The sequence below is a fragment of the Taudactylus pleione genome, unplaced genomic scaffold, assembly GCF_031769625.1.
Source record: "Taudactylus pleione unplaced genomic scaffold, aTauple2 ptg000003l, whole genome shotgun sequence".
In the NCBI taxonomy this organism is placed as follows: domain Eukaryota; kingdom Metazoa; phylum Chordata; class Amphibia; order Anura; family Myobatrachidae; genus Taudactylus; species Taudactylus pleione.
Window position 1 is genome coordinate 3,802,259 of NW_028284406.1, and position 18,406 is coordinate 3,820,664.

Below are 18,406 nucleotides of genomic sequence, written 5' to 3' on the forward strand. Positions count from 1 at the left end.
TGAAGGTTATGTGAGTGGAATCGGTATGATTTACCGCCGGACCCATTCCCTGCGGTTGGAATCCCTAGAGCGGCATCCCGGCAGTGGAGGAAATCCCGATCGTCAAAGGTAAGTATATACTAACCTATTTCTACCCCCTAACCCTCCCTTAGGGGTGCCTAACTGTAACCTTCCCACCCAGTGCCTAACGCTAACCCCCCCTTCCCCTAGCCTAACCCTAAGTCCCCCCCGGGAACCCTAAACCTCGCCCCCCCCCCCCCGTGGCTATCCGCGCTTGGCACCCAGTGTCCCTTCGATCGGGAAGCCGGGCGTCGGGCTCCGGCGTATGTCTAATGACAGGCGTCGGCATATCAACGCCTGTCTTAAGACCCTTGCCGGGATATGACAGTCGCCGGCTGTCGGGATTAGGTCCGCCGGCTTCCCGACTGCATACCATGTGAGCGGTTCTAGAATCTGATAAGCTTGTCTGAAGAGGTGAGTTTTCAGGGAACGCTTGAAGGATTGGAGACTAGAGGAAGTCTTATTGTGAGTGGTAAGGTATTCCATAGAGTGGGGCCTGAAAAAAGTCCTGTAACCGTGAATGGGAACAAGTAATGCGTGGGGATGAGAGATGCAGATCTTGCTGAGCGGAAAGGTCGGGTTGGGAGGGTATACAATCGGGAAGCCGGCTGCCTTAATACCGGCAGCCGGCTTCCCGACTGTCATATACTGGTGAGGGATGAACTCCCTGGCGTCTAGATGTAGGCACCTGACATTTCCCCGATGCCGGGAGACCAGCACCCGGCATCCCAATCGAAGTGATGCCGGGCGCCACGAGCAGACAGCCGCGGGGGGGAGGGTTAGGTTTAGGGCTCCTGGGGGGGACTTAGGGTTAAGCACCCCCCTGGGAGGGTTAGGGTTAGGCTAGGGGGAGGGTTAGGGTTAGGCACCCCGGGGGGGGACTTAGGGTTAGGCACCCCCCCGGGGAACTTAGGTTTAGGCAGTGGGGAAGGGGGTGGTTAGGGTTAGGCACTTAGAGGGGGGATTATGGTTAGGCACTTGGGGGGGAGGTTATGGTTAGGCACCCCTAAGGAGGGTTAGGTTAGTTAGTACTTACCTATCCACGATCGGGATTTCCAGCGCTGTCGGGCTTCCGCTTCCAGGAACTCTGCTGTTGTCGGCCAGACGCTGCCGGGTATTTCATACCGACTCCGGTTGGGAGATATTTGGAGATGAGTGAAGAGATGTATGAGGGTGTGGTCTGGATAATAGCCTTATGTGTAAGTAAAAGTATTTTGTATTGAATACGGTAGAAAACCGGCAACCAATGGATGGACAGACAGAGCGTAGCAGCAGACTATGAATGTTTGGCAAGCAAGATCAGCCTCGCAGCTGCATTCATAATGGATTGTAATGGCGAGAGCCTGTTTTTTGGGAAGACCAGTAAGGAGACTATTGCAATAGTCAATGCGGGAAATGATGAGTGCATGGCTAGAGTTTTTGCAATGTCTTGTGTATAATATGGTTGAATTTTGGATATGTTTTTTAGATTTATGTAACATGATTTTGAGACAGATTGAATGTGGGGAACAAAGGACAGTTCAGAGTCAAGGATGACACCTAGGCAGCCAGCTTGTGGGGCAGGGTGGATTGTCGTGTTATCAACAGTGATGGAGAGATCAGGTTGGTAAGTGTTATTGGCCGATGGAAATATAATTAATTCTTTAATTAATTAATTAATTAATTTGAGGTGGCGAGATGACATCCAAGAATAAATGGCAGAAAGACATTCAATGACACGGACCAATACAGATGGTGATAAATCTGGGGAGGATAGGTAGATTTGAGTATCATCCACATACAGATGGTACTGAAATCCAAAAGAGCGGATTAGTTTGCCAAGAGAGGTGGTATAGATTAAGAATAGCAGAGGACCTAAAACAGAGCCTTGCGGTACTCCAACTGGTAGCGAGGAGGAGGCAGAATCAGAAAAGTGAACAGTGAAAGAGCGATTAGATAGGTAGGATGAGAACCAAGAAAGTGCTGTCCTTAAGACCTAGGGCTTGTAGTGTTTGTATGAGAAGAGAGTGGTCAACAGTGTCAAAAGCAGCAGAGAGATCTAGAAGAATTAGAAGTGAGTAATGTCCTTTAGCCTTGGCAGTGACTAGATCATTCACTACCTTAGTCAGTGCTGTCTCTGTGGAGTGTTGGGAACTTAGGACCTCATTCAGAGCCGCTCGCTATTTGCGGTCGTTCGTTCAAAAACAAGGGGTGGCTATTCAAATGAACCGTTCGCTCATTGCTGTCTGTTCACGCCTCTAAGTCTGAACGAGCGAGCAAAACTTGCGGTCGTAATTTTGAAAAATACGCCCCCTTGCCGCTCACATCATACGTCATGTCCGCTATTTATTAGAATAATCGAGTACATTGAACAGCGTATGAACTGCTCGCTATTCTTGTGGTTGGTTTTTCCTACCACTATATTGCGAGCAGTTCTGACTATAAAACAACCAAGTGACGTGGTCAATGACGCTGCTGTTTTAATTATGCACACCCATAAAACGCCCGCTTTGACCTTTAAGCACGCCTGCGTTCTGATCTCCACTCCCCGTTTTCAAGCACCTTCCCCTGTTACCACCCACATACGCCTCATTCTGTCACTCAAAATAGCAGGCCTTCGCTATATAGCGAACAAACGATTTTTTGCCGCACTGACTGGTTCGCGCATGCGTACTAAAAACCGTACGCATGCGCAGATGTGCGAACATCGCTCGGAACGAGCGTACTGCCGCTTACGAGCGGCTCTGAATCAGCCCCTTAAACCAGACTGAAGTGGGTCCAATAAGTTGTGTGATTTAAGAAAGTGTGTGAGGCAGGTGTAGACAAGTCTCTCAAGTAGCTTGGAGGGGCATGGGAGATGGGACAGTAATTTGAGAGAGTGTTAGGGTCAGGATTGTGTTTTTTTCCGAATGGGAATAATCACTGCATGCTTGAACAGTGATGGAAAGATGCCAGTAGAGAGAGAGAGCTTTACAGATTTTAGTTAGGGTTGGGATGAGCACAGAAGACAGAGCTTTACTGATTTGTGAAGGTATGGGATCAAGAGCAGAGGTAATAGAGTAGGAGGGTGAGAAAAGTGTAGATACTTCATCTTCATTTGTGGTGTCAAATGAAGAGAATGTGCCAGAGGGTTCAGGTAGGGAATTGAGCAGGGCACTAGCTGAGGAAGAGCATACCATTTCATTTTGGATCTTATCAATCTTGTCCTTGAAATAGGAAGCAAGATCTTGTGCACAGATAGTAGTAGGTGGGGTGGGTGAGGGAGGGGTAAGAAGCAGTTTATTTGTATTAAAAAGTTGCTTGGGATTAGAGGCTTGAGCAGAGATTACAGATTGGAAACTCACCCCTAATAGCAGTACGATAGGAGTTGTAGATAGTCTTATATGTGAGGAAGTCACTTGGAGTACAAGACTTACGCCACTGACGTTCTACATTACGTGAGAGTTTTTGTAGATGTCTTGATAATTTAGAATGCCATGGTTGATGTCTTAGTCTACATGGAGTGTGATGGGTAGCTGGAGCTACTTCATCAAGGGCTATTTCTAGAATCTGGTTTAGGTGTGATGCAGCAGTCTCAGGAGAAGTGAATGTAGAAATTGGTGGGAGTCGTTGTTGTGGAGAGGTCAATAATTGTTGAAAATTAATACCATTAATATTTCTGCAAGTTTTAGGGGGTTTGGTTGATTTCAATGACATTGATGTTGATGTAATGGAGGAGAGTGAGCAGAAGATAAGGTTGTGATCTGAGAGAGGGAAAGGAGCATTAGTGAAATCAGAAATGGAGCATAGTCTGGTGAATACAAGATAAAAGCAGTGGCCACCCTGATGAGTAGAGGAGTCAGTCCATTAGGAGAGGCCAAGAGAGGAGGTTAGAGAGAGAAGTTTGGAGGTATGAGGAGATTGTGGATTGTCAATGGGGATATTGAAATCACCCATAATGATGGTGGAGATGTCAGAGGATAGGAAGTGAGGGAGCCAGGCAGAAAAATGTTCCAGAAATTGTTGGGGTGGCCCAGGTGGGCGATAGATAGCAGCAACTCGCAGAGAGAAAGGGGTGAAAGTCCTGATAGAATGTACTTCAAATTATGTAAATGTGAGTGAATGTACCTGTGGGAGAACTGTGTATGTAATATAGGCTAGACCAGAGGTTCCCAAACTCTGGGCCTGATTCAGACCCGGACGCTATATGCGGACGGTCATTCCAAACAAGGGGCCGGCTATTTAAATTGTGCGCTCGCTCATTGCGGTTTGTTGACGCCTCTATGTCTGTGCGAGCGAACTAAAAATGCGCTCGCTATTTTGTAAATACACCCCTTTGCCGTTCGCATCACACGTCATCTCCGGTATTTATTTGATTAATCGGGTACATCGAAAGGCATCTGAACTGCGCGGAGTGCTTGTGGTAGGTTTTTCTTACCGCTATCACTGCGAGCAGTTCATGCTAAAAGACAACCAAGTGACGTGGTCGATGACGCTCCTTTACTAATTATGCACTCCCATTAAACGCCCTTTTTACCGTTAGGCACGCCTGCGTTCGGATCTCCACTCCCCCATTTTCAAGCACCTTCCCCTGTTACCACCGACAAACGGTACATTCTTTCAATCAAATTAGCAGCCCCTCGCTGTTTTGCGAGCGCTCGATTTCTGATCGCAATGACTGGTTTGCGCATGCGCATTACGACCCATACGCATGTGCAGTTGTGCGAACATCGCTCAGAGCGAATGAGCGGCTGCTTACGAGCGGCTCTGAATCAGGCCCTCTATCCTCAAAGCACCCTTACGGTCCAGATTTTAAGGGTATCCAGGTGACTTAATTATGACATTAGGGCCTGATTCAGCAAGGAACGCAGACACAAATTTGCGCACACCCGGACGATGTTTGCGTTCTGCGCATATGTATGCATCATAGTTGCTTGTGCGCGAACTGGCCGCAGCAATCGGGAAGCCATCGCAGGGAGCACGCAGTCTCAGCACACATTGACAATAACTGACCGTTTGGGGGTTGTGACGGGGACGGGGGACGGGGGGGTCAGTGAAATTCAGGCGTGCCAGTGACCATTTACAGGGGCGTGCATAAAGCCCCTGCGATGGAAGACCCAGCTGGAGCTCTAGATGCACACAGGAAGCGGCCCAAATCCTGAGTGAGGTCAGGTCAACCACTATTATGCTAATGAGTTGGATGGTTCTCGATGTTACCGATGTTTTCGCTGTCTAGCGAGATATTGCGGATGTGAGTAGAGGGAAGTGGGCGGCATTATGTAGTGTTGGGCGTCTGGTTCTTGTGCTGCGGTGTCATTGCGATTGGGTTCATTAGCATATTTTCGCAGTGGCCGGGTGCGTGTGTATGCAGACTTGCGTTCTGTGCTGAATCAGGCCCTTAGTCTTTTGATTTAATCATCTATGTTCAACCATGGATATCCTTAAAACATGGACCACTAGAGTACCTTAAAGACCAAGTTTGGGAACCTCTGGGCTAGACCACACATCTGTCAGTGTTGAAATAAAAAAACCTCTAGTCTAACTTTCAGTTCTGCATTTACATTTATGAATAAAACATGTTTTATACTTTGATAAGGAGACCAGTCATTCTGTTCCCAGGTGACCCGGACAGCTTATCAGAATACAGCCCTTTAATAAGCGTATATCTTTATTTAACTGCCAAGAGTTATTGTACACCAGCGATGAGCCACTTTCATTCATGATAACGCTCCCGCTTGATCGCACATCCCATTGACTTTGAATGGAATTAGATTTAAACTCATTAGTAATACTAAGGGACTTTCGAGATTTGCACAAATTATTTGTATTCCTCTAAAAACATTTAAGACTCTTGAATCCTCTGCTGCTGCAAAGCTTCTGGCAGCCCCTAATTTTTTGAATTTCTAGACCTAGATGCAGGTTTTAGAGCGTTGTCCCTGGACGGTTTCACTCTAATATGATTCATTTCTTTGTATTCTTTATATTGGATTTGAATCTCCCTATCTCAATATCTGGACTTTAAAAAAGGCTTAAGAACTCGAATGACACAGAAAAATATATGGTATTAACAGGGGCCGGTTTCCAGGACCTCAGTCTTGATAAAACCTCAAATATCTAGCTAGTTTTTATGTTTTGGATTTCAGTGCTCTCAACACCTTAAAGGGCCTATGCAGGAACACTAGTTTCCGCATTTTTTATTTTTTTTTGCAACGTATATTTATTGCAAAGGTTATACAAAATGATGAATATTGGTACAATTTTTACATATATCCATTGGTCATGACAGACTACAATGATATATTTAGATTACATGTAGATTTTAACCATGAATATATACACAAAATAGACAACACAGGGGGGACAGTCGACAAGGGAAAAAAGGAGGGTAAGGGGAAGAAAAATAATAAATAAAATATTGATAGAAGAAGGATATCTAGATGGGACCGTCGTGCATCCTAGAGTATAAGGTTATCTACGTAGCTGAGCCCTATTGTCGGAGGAGGAACCATTCTGTGTTCTCGAAAATTTTAAATATGTTAGACTGTAGTTCTAAATCCAGTGTGTCAATAAAAACTCCCCATTTACGGTAAAAGCGAAGAATACCAGTTTCTATTTCTGGGGCAGTAGAGTAACGATCAAAAAACATTAATTGTAACAAGGCTTGTTTAACTTCGGAAATAGAGGGTTTGGATCGAGATGTCCAATGCTGCAAGATTACTTTTTTTGCCACGGTTACTGTAATGGTTAAAAATGGAATTAAATGTGTAATAGGCGTTCCAGAATTCCAGGACATAAAATTAGCGAACAACAATGCTATTGGGTCTGGGTAAAGTTTCAAGACAAACTGCTTATTAATATATATAATTGATTTATTCCAGAATTTCTTTATCACCCCACATTCCCAAAAACAATGTATAAATGACGCTCAGGAGTGAGCACACTTTCTACAGAATCCAGTTTCCGAGGGAACCATAAAGGCACGTTGATGAGGAGCAATATATGCCCAATTGATTACTTTAATGAGGGCCTCTTGAGGTGAAGAGGAGGGTAAAATACGTAATATATTGTCAAAATTATGTAGGAAAACATTTTCAGATTCAATAGCGGCAAGGTTCGAATTCCATGCTTTAACTGTTTTACTCCATATCTTAGGAAATGCAGGGTTAATCAATTCTCGGTAGTAGAGAATTCTAGTCTTATAGGCAATCTTAGTTGAAGACCCAATTAATGACATCAGAAAGTCTGGTCTTTCCGGTCCATCCCAAGGGGCGGGAATCGATTGTACGAAGTGTCTGATCTGGAGATAACTGAAAAAAAGTATGAATGAGAGATGTCGACCTTATTTCTCAAATCTGAGAATGAAAATAAGTTGCCCCCAGGGTCAAATACGTCAGCAGACGAGCGTATACCTTTACTCCTTAATCTTAGGAAGGTTGCATTTTCCATAGCTGGAATAAACTGTGGGTTTCCCCAGAAAGGGATACATTTTGAATGTCTAGGGTTTATTTTGAATGCTTTATTTATGGACCACCAGGCTAAGTAGGTGTCGTGAAACATTATATTTTGTTAAATATTTGAAGGTATATCTGCTTTGGGAGAATGTAATAAGGCTCCCGAAGAGAATGGGGCCATCAGGGCACAGTCCAGGGGGTAGCATGTATAAATATCGTGGTTAAGCAGCCAATCTAATATATACCTAAAATGGACAGCATTAGTGAAATGGGATAAATCAGGGAAATTAAGACCTCCTTGGTTTTTCAGGGATCTCAATTTATGGTACGCAATTCTAGGTTTCTTACTGGACCATATAAATTTGCTAAACAATTTTGAGATAAGAGTAATGTCTGCCCTGGTTAACCTGATTGGGAGCATCTGTATAATATATGAAAGTTTTGGAAAGATGACAGATGTTATTAATGCTACCCTTCCAAGGAGCGACAGGGGTAAGAGCATCCATCTATCTAGCATGTTACCTATTGCTTGGATTAGTGGGGAAAAATTGAGGGAGTATAACCTGGAGAGCTGGGCGGGGATTTGAACTCCCAAATATTTAATTTGAGACGACAATATTTTGACATTTTCAAGCGAGACATCTTGTGATAGAGCCTGTAGATCACCTGAAATCACCAGTATTTCTAATTTGGTTATATTAATTTTATACGTTGAAAATTCACCAAATTCTGTGATGATGGACATAATTATGGGGATAGTTACGGACGGAGATGACAAAGACAGCTCGTCTGCAAAGAGGGCTACCCTCAAATCAATATTACCCACCAAGATACCTCTAAACATAGGGGAGCAACGTAGTGTAATCGCGAGAGGTTCAAGAGCAACTGCGAACAAGAGGGGCGATAGTGGGCAACCTTGCCGGGTCCCCTTTCTAATCTGAAATGGGTTCGATACATGCCCGTTGCATACAATTTGAGTATTAGGATTAGTATAGAGTACTCAGTATTCCTATAAATCTTTCCCCGAATCCAAATCTTGTCAATGTCTCATATAGATGTGGCCATGGTACCATATCAAAAGCCTTCTCGGCGTCCAGAGATAATATGGCTTTGTCCAACAAGTCCCTTGAGTCATTAGCGGCTACAATAGTCGATAGAACCCTGCGGATATTGACCACTGAGTGTCTACCAGCTATAAACCCAGTTTGGTCCTCGTGAATCACAGAGGGCAACACCTGATTTAAACGCTTTGCAATTATCTTTGTCAGGATTTTGTAATCCAAATTTAGAAGCGATATAGAACGATAAGATCCCGATCAGGCTTTGGTAAAACTTTGAGAATTGCTGAGTTACAATGAATGGGCATAGAATCAAATTTCAACATATGGTTTAACGCCATTGTAAGCGACGGGCATACCTTTGTAGTTAGAATGTGGTAGTACTCTGCCGAGAGGCCATCTGGGCTTGGGGCTTTGCCCCTTTTCATGTTTTGAATAGTTTTCTCCACCTCCAGTTCAGTGATAGGGGAAGTCAAGAGGAAGACGAGGAGACCTGCGGAAGAGGCAAATCTTCCCAAAATTTTGTGGAATTTAAAGGAGGGCTGAGATCCGTGTTATCAGAGTATAATTTCTCATAGAATGATCTCACCAGCTCTACAACTTCAGCCCCACTGGAGGTGAGAGACCCATTAGGAAGCCGAAGAGGATGAATCAGGGAGGGAGGCCTGCTGCCATTTTTTTATTTTTTTTTTTTTTAAATACATTTTTATTAAATTTTGCAAAAATGTTGAAAATATAACAAAAAAACATTTTTGTCAGTAAACACAATACATTATAATACAGTACAATCATCGCAATTGTTTGGAACAAATCCATCTTATAGCAACTCTAGAACAGACATCATAGTAATTGCATTGGCATAGATATTTAGAACAATTAACATTGCGATGTCAAAATTATAATAGCATCTAAGATAATAAGGGGGCCCCTTATTAGGAACAAAAGAAAGAAATCCTCATCGGCTTCAGCAGAACATGTTAATCTCTTACATATGTAATTATTTGTCTAGCGTTTTAATATTTGAAGTTTCATTAAAGAATCCATTCTGTTAAATTATAAATTTCTTCTAGGCTGTCTCTAGTAGTTTTTTTTATGGAGAAACCAGTCAGTAGACTCAAACACCTTGAAGATATGTGATTGTGTAATATCCTCCAGGGTGTCTATATAAGGACCCCATTTCTTATAGAATGAGATTATCCCATGTTCAATATCTGGCATTGCAGATTGTCGATCAAAATAAATCAGTTTAAGTAGCCATTAGAACTTCACACAAAAGGTATCTACCTCCTGGGTCACTTTTTGTGGCTACCAATTGAATCTGCAAATGTTGCTCAACAAGGATAAGGACCCCTCTAACTTTGGATGTGTAGGGTGCGGATGCCAAAACTTTCCATTTCAATGTATTTAACTTTCTATTTCCGAAGGAGTCAGATGAGATTCTTGTATAAAAATCACATCAACTTTCAATTTATTTAAATATAAAAGTACTTTTTTCCTCTTCTGGGGGAAGTTAAAGCCTTCAACATTCCAGGAGCCTATCCTACACTCCCTTCCCATAGATTAATAAAAAAAGGGAAACATATCGATAATTCTTCAACACCACAAAAAAGAAACATAAAGAATAGGGGAAAACCAGAGGAGAGCGAAGGTCGCAGACAGGGGAGACATCATTCTTACATGGAAAAATACATTAAAAATGTTGAATAGAATTCCAAACATTTTGCAGTGAAAGCAACATTACATCTTTGAATATCAGAACAAGAGCAAAAGAGAAAAATATAAATAATATGGGCAATCATTACAGAAAATGATTAGATTTCACATATTTTGCAAATATAAGTTTCATAAGCAAGTAAATAAGCAGAGGCCTCCAGAGATAAAACTTTTTCAGAACGGAAAAACTTGTGTGGACAAGTAACTAGCTTTAACCCATAAATCATGCACTGCCTCACCCACAGCACTGCAGACATCTAACAGAAAACATGGCCGCTTGGTTGCTATACTTCAATTTAGATTACATGCAAAATACAATTATGAGACCTATACGACCTGTCGCAGGGCATCTGAGGTTAGTATCATGAACTGAAATCTCCCGTAGTCAATTTATGAAAAATCAAGGGTAAATTTGTGGTGAAAGTCACTCTCCATAATCCTGGGTAGAAGCTCTTTTCTCCTGCAGAAAGGCTTCGGCATCGACCACCGTTGTGAAGTCCATAAACAACATCCCATCGAACAGGCTCAGACGAGCAGGATAAACCAGGGAAAATTTCTTCCCATCTTTGGCTAGTTTGGAACATAAGGCAGAGAAGTTATTCCAAGCTCTCGATAAATCTGCGGAATAGTCCTGGAAAATAAATAACTTGTGGGATTCCCAAGCCAGGTTTTTTTGCTTTCGGGATGCCGACCACAGGGCCTCCTTGTGAAGGTAGTTGAGGCATCTGACTATGACCACACACGGGCGGGCCACCTCGTCTGAGCGTTGAGGGACAATCCTATGTACACGCTCTATTATTAATCCATAACACGCGTCCTGAGTATTTAGTAATGCAGGAAGAGTGTTACAGATGAAATCATATAGCCCAGGCTGATTCAGGGAGACCAACTATATGGAGGTTGTTCCGCCTCGACCTGTTCTCAAGATCGTCCAATTTATTCCAGAGGCGGTGGCGCGACTTTTCCATTTCTTCCACAGATTTTTTAATCTTTAGTTTGCTACATCATGGAATATCTCAACCAGTCTCTGTTCAGTATGGAGAACTCTATGAGATAATTGGGAGATTTGCTCCTTAATATCAGCAGTCTGAGCCTGTAATAATGGGCCCATTGCCTCTCTCACAGCCTGGACTAGGGCACTGTATGGGACAGCCGTGTCATCAGCAGCATGGTCTGCAGCGCTAGTGCGATGAGAAGTAGCGGGTTCTGAGGGGTCTTCCTGGCAGGATACCGGCTGTAAGGGGCATTCTCTGTGTTACCTGCTTGTCTGGGACCCTCACCTAGGGTAGCATTAGAGTCCGGGGGAGCAGGAGCAGTACCAGTGGCGACCGGCGCCATATAGGAATCCAGCGTGCGGCGGTCAGTGGATTCTCTCCATGCACATCCAGCACAGCTCCAGGGACTTAGGCGTCGGGACGCCGCTGCAAAGAGGCTAGTAATTAGCCTTGTAAGAGAGGTTAGTCGGGAAGGTAACGGAGCCGCTCTGATCAGCGACCGCATATGTCAGAGCCGGAACCGGAAGCCGTTTACACATATTTTTAAGGTAACGGGCCATTCATTACCAGGAGTCCGATAGGACCACCTGATATTCAGTAAACTCCGAAAACTTGAAGTATCTGAGTTTTCCTGCAAGAATAAACGCCATCTTCAGATGTCGCTTGTACTCGGAGCCCCGCTCTTTCCTATGGGAAGGGATTTTGGAGATGCTAAGAGAGAATCCCTCCGCCACCTTCTCACTGCCTCCCCGGCAGGTCACACATGCGCAGAAGCCGGCGACGGGGGTGGGTAACTACTAATTGCGAGGACAACTGCTTTTTGGAGCAGCTGTCCCCGTGCCGAAGCAATGATGAATTGTACCGGTGATAAGGCCTCCGCAGTGAGGTGGATACTTAATCATCAGGGGCCGTATGGTGATTATTTCTCATTTTTGTATAGTTGTTTTTTTTGTTTTACATGCTACAATAAAAAATATAGGTGCAGGTAGGTATCAGCAGGGCCGTCAAGACCTCCAACGGGCCCTGGTACGTGGAGGGCAGTGGCCAATCCCGGAGACATGTAGTCACACACCCTTCCCCCTTAAAAAACTGGAAAAAACTACTGGGCGAGGAGAGGGGGCGGCTCCAGCGGGGGACACTTCTCCTCTCTGCCCACCACCTCTGTGGTCACATCTGTATAGCAGCGGCACATTCAGGCACTGGGAGGAGACCCCTCCTTCTCCCACACGAACTCGATAGCACCCTTGACGAATGCCATCCTGGCCAACCAGTAGGTAGGTATTTCACGAACAGACTGCGGCCCTTACTTGGGCCACTGTTAGCATATGTGTGTGTATATATATATATATATATATATATACACACACACACACATATATGTGCCTTGAATTATTTTTGGATATATTCTTTTATTCAAGGACATACATTATCAAAAACATTCACAAATATGTAGACAAATATTCAACCACAAGTTATTTTTTTTATTATTTAAAATTATTATATAATATGACCATCCTGACCTGTGTAACGTGCTTAAATGCACCTGCCAAACCGCAATGTGCCCCTTATGTCACATGGTTCCCAACTGGTGTTGCAGAGGTTAATATAAAATTGAGCTACTCTCCGTTTTCTGCAAATATTTGCATTACCATTGGCTGGAGTTCAGTTACCTAATTTCTCACGTTCATAGACGCTTATGACGCCCAGTATAATGTACGGAGGTAACAAGTGGATGTTTTATTTTGTTTTGTTTTTTTCTTCTGTTTCCTTACATTCTCTGTGGGTGGTCACAACACTATTTATATATACAGTCTGGCTGATATGTAAAGGAAGGTATATCATGCTTTTGTCATAATAGTGCATTCTGCTTGGAGTGGCCGGCTGAAAGGGGAAAACATTGCAGTGGAATGTGTTTTAGCAAACACAGGTACAAGATTGACATATGCAGCCGTTGTTTGCTCAGTGAAGAAGACACAGGTTAATAGGGAGCCTGCTACATGGTGTTCCAGCTCCTACGTCATGAACTGTGACCACAGCACTCAGGAGAATCAGGACAGGAGGCCAGCACAACCCTCCTGCATTCAAAAACCTGCAGAATAGGCTCAATCAATGGTGACATTGTCATGTTTAGGGTCAGCGCCTGTCATGTGTCATCTTCATGTGGACTAAGTATATGGGGTAGGTCAAGGTATACACAAGAGAGTGAGGGCCTGATTCAGAGGCGCTCGCTATTTGCGAGCGCTTGCTCTGAATCAGGGCGGATTTAAAAAAAAAATCCGCCTCCAGGCCGCTCGCATAGCTGTGGGTGACCACCCACAGCTTTTGCGAGCGGCCTGGTGATGGTCGCAATTATCGCGACCATCGTGCTTGCGACGAGACCCTTGTGATAGGGTCTCTGTTCCTGCAAGCCCAAGTGAGCTTCCTGCTCTAATAGAGCAGTAAGTTCACTACTGACATCACGAATGATGTCAGTAGGGCCGCCCACAAACGGCAGGCGTTCCTTCGGGAACGCCTCCATTTGTCCAGCCACCCCCCCTCCCCGCCTACAAAACGGGGTGAGCGGTCGATCAACATCAACAGTGGCCCCATTTTGTAGCGAGCCCCGGAGCGAATGAAGTTCTCTCTCGCCCCGGGGCTCGCGCACGTGCATTGCACATGCCGCGAGTGCGCACTGGCTGACCATCGACCCGCTTGCAAGCGCTATGCGCTCGCGAGTGGGTCTGAATCAGGCCCTGAGTCTGCAATCCCTGGGGGCCACAGCAATAATATAATAATAAGCTAACCTAGTAATTATTTTATTTTCTTGTTAAGCCACTGAACGAACCCAAACCTGATGGGCTCTGATCTCCTTAGCGCTGGATAAAAAGTCACACGGGTCTGGAGCTAAAAATGTGACTTATACTGATAAGTTGAGATGGTCATCGACCATCGATAGTTAGCAGTCATCGATGTTTAACTGTCAATGCCTGATGGTTTTGCCATCGAGGGCATATAGCCAATGGTTCTCCGCAAAAGATGGTAGTGTGAGCCGATGGTTAATTGTTTTCCTTGACGGGACAGAGCTTAGCCCCACCCCTAGTGGGCGCTAAGTCCTGACTCTATTTTGCTCAGTGGCTCCCAGCAGCGGTGGCCATCGAGGGGTGCAAGCTATTGATTGGTTGCTATGGGCAACATCTCCACCTCTAAAAACTCTCACCTTAGTAAATTTACCCCAAGTAGTCACTTTACTTATTGATTTTGAGTACCCTGATTATTTCATATATTTACTAACAAATAAATGCTTCAGGACAACACATTGGCTGCAATTCTAAGATTGTCTCCAGAATTACGCTACAAGCGGGGTCAGTAATGAGCTTCCTATGCTTTATACTGTGATACATTCTACAGCTATCCCAGGAATGAGCTCCTACATCTGTGTCTGTACACTGAGCCCCTAACATCTGACTATACTCTCTCTGCTTTGGCAACAACAATGTATGGAAATACAGAAGACTCTATAATGACTGCACATTTACATTGGTTTATTCCATAAACTGAAGACAAACGCCCACACTTTTAGGAATGGAGATAAATAAAGGAAAACCTCTGCCTTGTTTTTCATATATGTGACAAATGTAGAAATGAACATATACATTTTGCAATTGTAAAAAAAAAAAAAAAAAAAGATAGTTGTCTGTGACCTGTGATAGTCTATCAGCCATAGGGGCCTATTCATCAAACGACAATCTGACCCCCCGGTATTCAGCAAACTCAGAAGGAGGGCGCCCTGCCCTCACAGCCTGCAGGTGCCGTCTTCACCAGCGGGTTGCAGTGTCCCGCGGGTGGGGAAATGCTTGGGGGCTGCCCGGCGTGTCTGTAAGTGCCTGGCACGCCTCCAAGAGTGACGAAAATGGGATGCGTCTTATGGACATGCCCCCGTACGGCCTTCGATGATGAATAGGCCCCATAGTGTCCAGTTGGGGCAAATTAAAGGGTTCTTTAGCTGCTTAGCAACACTTATTATAGTGCTTCAGTATTCAGCCTTAAAATGTGCCTAACTTTACTATTACTATAGGGCAGCACAGATGGTGTAATGGTTAGCATATTTATAACTTCTATAAACATCTTCCTTGCTTATTGTAATCATTTTTTATAGTTAACACTCACTAGCTTTGTGGAGCTCGTCTGGGACTGCAGGGAGACAAAGATGAGGCAGCATCAGCTCAGTCTCACTTCTGTAAAGTCAGACACTGCTTGAAGAGCTGGGGGTGGGGCCACACCATGGGCAGTAAGCTGCACAGAAAGAGGCCTAAATGAGGCATGCCTCTGAGTATGGGAGGGGGGCGTTCCTTGAGCACTGACGGACACCTTGGATGTGTCATGTGACCAGGAAGTGCACTGCAGTGTTTAGAGATCAGAGCTCAAACAGCATCAGCAAGAGAAGACACAGTAATGCAGGTATGAGAATCATTGGACGCTGCAGCTTAGTGTAGTGAGGGGAGAGTTACATGTGCGCCTCCCCAGCACGTCACTGAATTCAATATCATTTAAAATTGTGTAGCTCACCTTATGCTATAGCAGGGCCGCAACTAGGGGGGGGCTAGAGGTGCACGTGCACCGGGTGCCAGATTGCAGGGGGTGAAAAAAGCTGACTCGAGGTGGCTTGGGGGCTGCAGACTCAGAAAACGGCCATCCAAAAATGGCCACCGCCAAAGAGGAGACATGCTAGAGGTCCTTACTGGCCCTCTAGTGTCTGTCTCCTCCTTGGTGGCGGCCATTTTTGGATGACCGTTTTCAGCAAATTCCATCCAGACTTGCCGTCCGCATGGACTTTGCTGAAAACGGCCATCCAAAAATGGACGCCGCCTAAGAGGAGACAGATGCTAGAGGTCCTACCTGACCTCTAGTGTCTGTTAGGCCAGCACAATGGCGCTGCCGGGAGAAAATGCATCTTCTCCCATGAAATCCCCTGGCAACGAGCATAAACCCCCATGGCAAGAAGCATAAACCCCATGGCAATGAGCATGTAACCCCCATGGCAAGAAGCATAAACCTCATGGCAACGAGCGTAACCCCATGGCAACGAGCATGTAACCCCTGGCAACGAGCATGTAACCCCCTTGGCAAGAAGCATAAACTTCATAGCAACGAGCGTAACCCCTGCCAACGAGCATGTAACCCCTGGCAATGAGCATAAACCCCCTGGCAACGAGCATAAATGCCCATGGCAAGAAGCACAAACCTCATGGCAACGAGCATGTAACCCCTGGCAACGAGCATGTAACTCCATGGCAACAAGCATGTAACCCCATGGCAATGAGCATGTAACCCCTGACAATGAGCAGGTAATTTTAAAGTAATTAGAAGCCTTACTGTGGGGTATAAAATAGTGTCGGGCAAATATGTAAGTGGCACTTTTGTAATAGGCATTGCAGTGTGTGGCATAATGTGTAATGGGCATTATGGTGTGTGGAATAATGTAAGTCACTATACCAAGGACGTCTCAGTAGTGCACTGCCTTATGGAGGAGCAAGGACAAACTTCAGGTACAGGAAGGGAGGGGGAGCAAAATTGCTGCCTTGCACCAGGTGACAGATATCCTAGTTTCGGCCCTGGCTATAGCATAAAAAAAAAAACATTTACATACTCTATATATAGCAGAAGAAAATGATTAACATGCTCATGCTTTTCCTTGGGTGTTAGTTCTAAATAAAAAAAAATTATTCACAAGTTCGTCACTGCCACTTCCATATCGCTGACAAAGTCTGTCCCACATTTCTTGTCACCGACTTGGATCAAAATAATTACTTGCTTATTAACATTACTGCATAGTGCCCAAACAGCAACAACCTTTCAGTCTTACATGGAGGTGCACATGTATATATCATGCCATAAACATTTATTTTATTTTTAAGGTGAATTCTATATACTTTGCTATTCTACTACTACCAAAGCAACATCCTGCTACTTGTGGGAATCTCTGGCCCTTTATACGGGTACTAAAATAGAACAAAAACATGTTTTATTTCTGATTAAGACAGCGCCTGTGTTTGTGATGAAGCTACATTGCTCTGTGGGTGCAGAACAGTCTGACTGGGCCACTATGTCCTGGATTCGCAGCGACAGCCGATTACCACTAGCCACCACTAAGAACACACTGACGCTTGCTCAGAGATAGACATCTCAGAGCGAAAACAAAATTAATTTTCTCTGGGTGGCGTAAATTTATTTTTTCTGTGAGATAAGGAAAAGCAATAAGAAAACAGCATCCTGTGCTTTTCCTGTATGTGTGACTGTGTTATTGAAAACCTTGTTTGTGGCAAGAAGAAAGCAGCAGTAATCGCAGCTTGGGGTCCGTCTTTCAGAGCTAATATTCCATCCAGCAGGTTTAGGACTACGAGACTCAGCATACAGTGACTAATAAAACACATTTAGGAGAGTAGAATACTTTTTAGAATGTTCTGAATCAAAAGCTCCATTGAAGGATAATATCATAGATCGAAAACAGAAAGAGTGACCATTTGGAAATGCTGGGATTTGGGGGGTTATTTACGAAACAGCAGCTTTTCAAATCAGCCGATTATCTGTGTCTTTGCCCGCTGAATTTAAAACAGCAATACCACTAATGCTGGGCATACACTCTGCAATTATCTGTCAGATATCTGTCAAATCTGTCTGGTGGGAAGGAAAATTTGGTCCGTTTCCTAGTGTTTGGGAGCAAATTTCTATTGTTATTTGCTCCCATACATTGCCAGATTTTCATTCCAACCAGCCAGATTGGACAGATATCTGACAGATAATTGCATAGTGTATGCCCAGTATTAGACCAAAACCAGGTCTGCTTCGTACTTAGTAGTATTGCTGCTATAAATTCTGCGGGCACAAAATGCTGATAATCTGCATCTTTGAAAGCAACCATTTAGTAAGTAAACCTACTTACTCTAGCCACAAATATATATATAAATATATATATATATATATATATATATATATATATGAAGCCTGATGAGTGCACCCCTGGAATTGATTTATATTTCTGTAAGGATTTTTGTCCTCTTTGGGTAGCTTCCCCAGTACATTATGAATTATGACTTGAGTGTGGACTAGTTAGTATATATATATATATATATATATATATGTATATATATATATATATATAGTCAATTATGAACAGTTTGGAATCTTTGTTTAT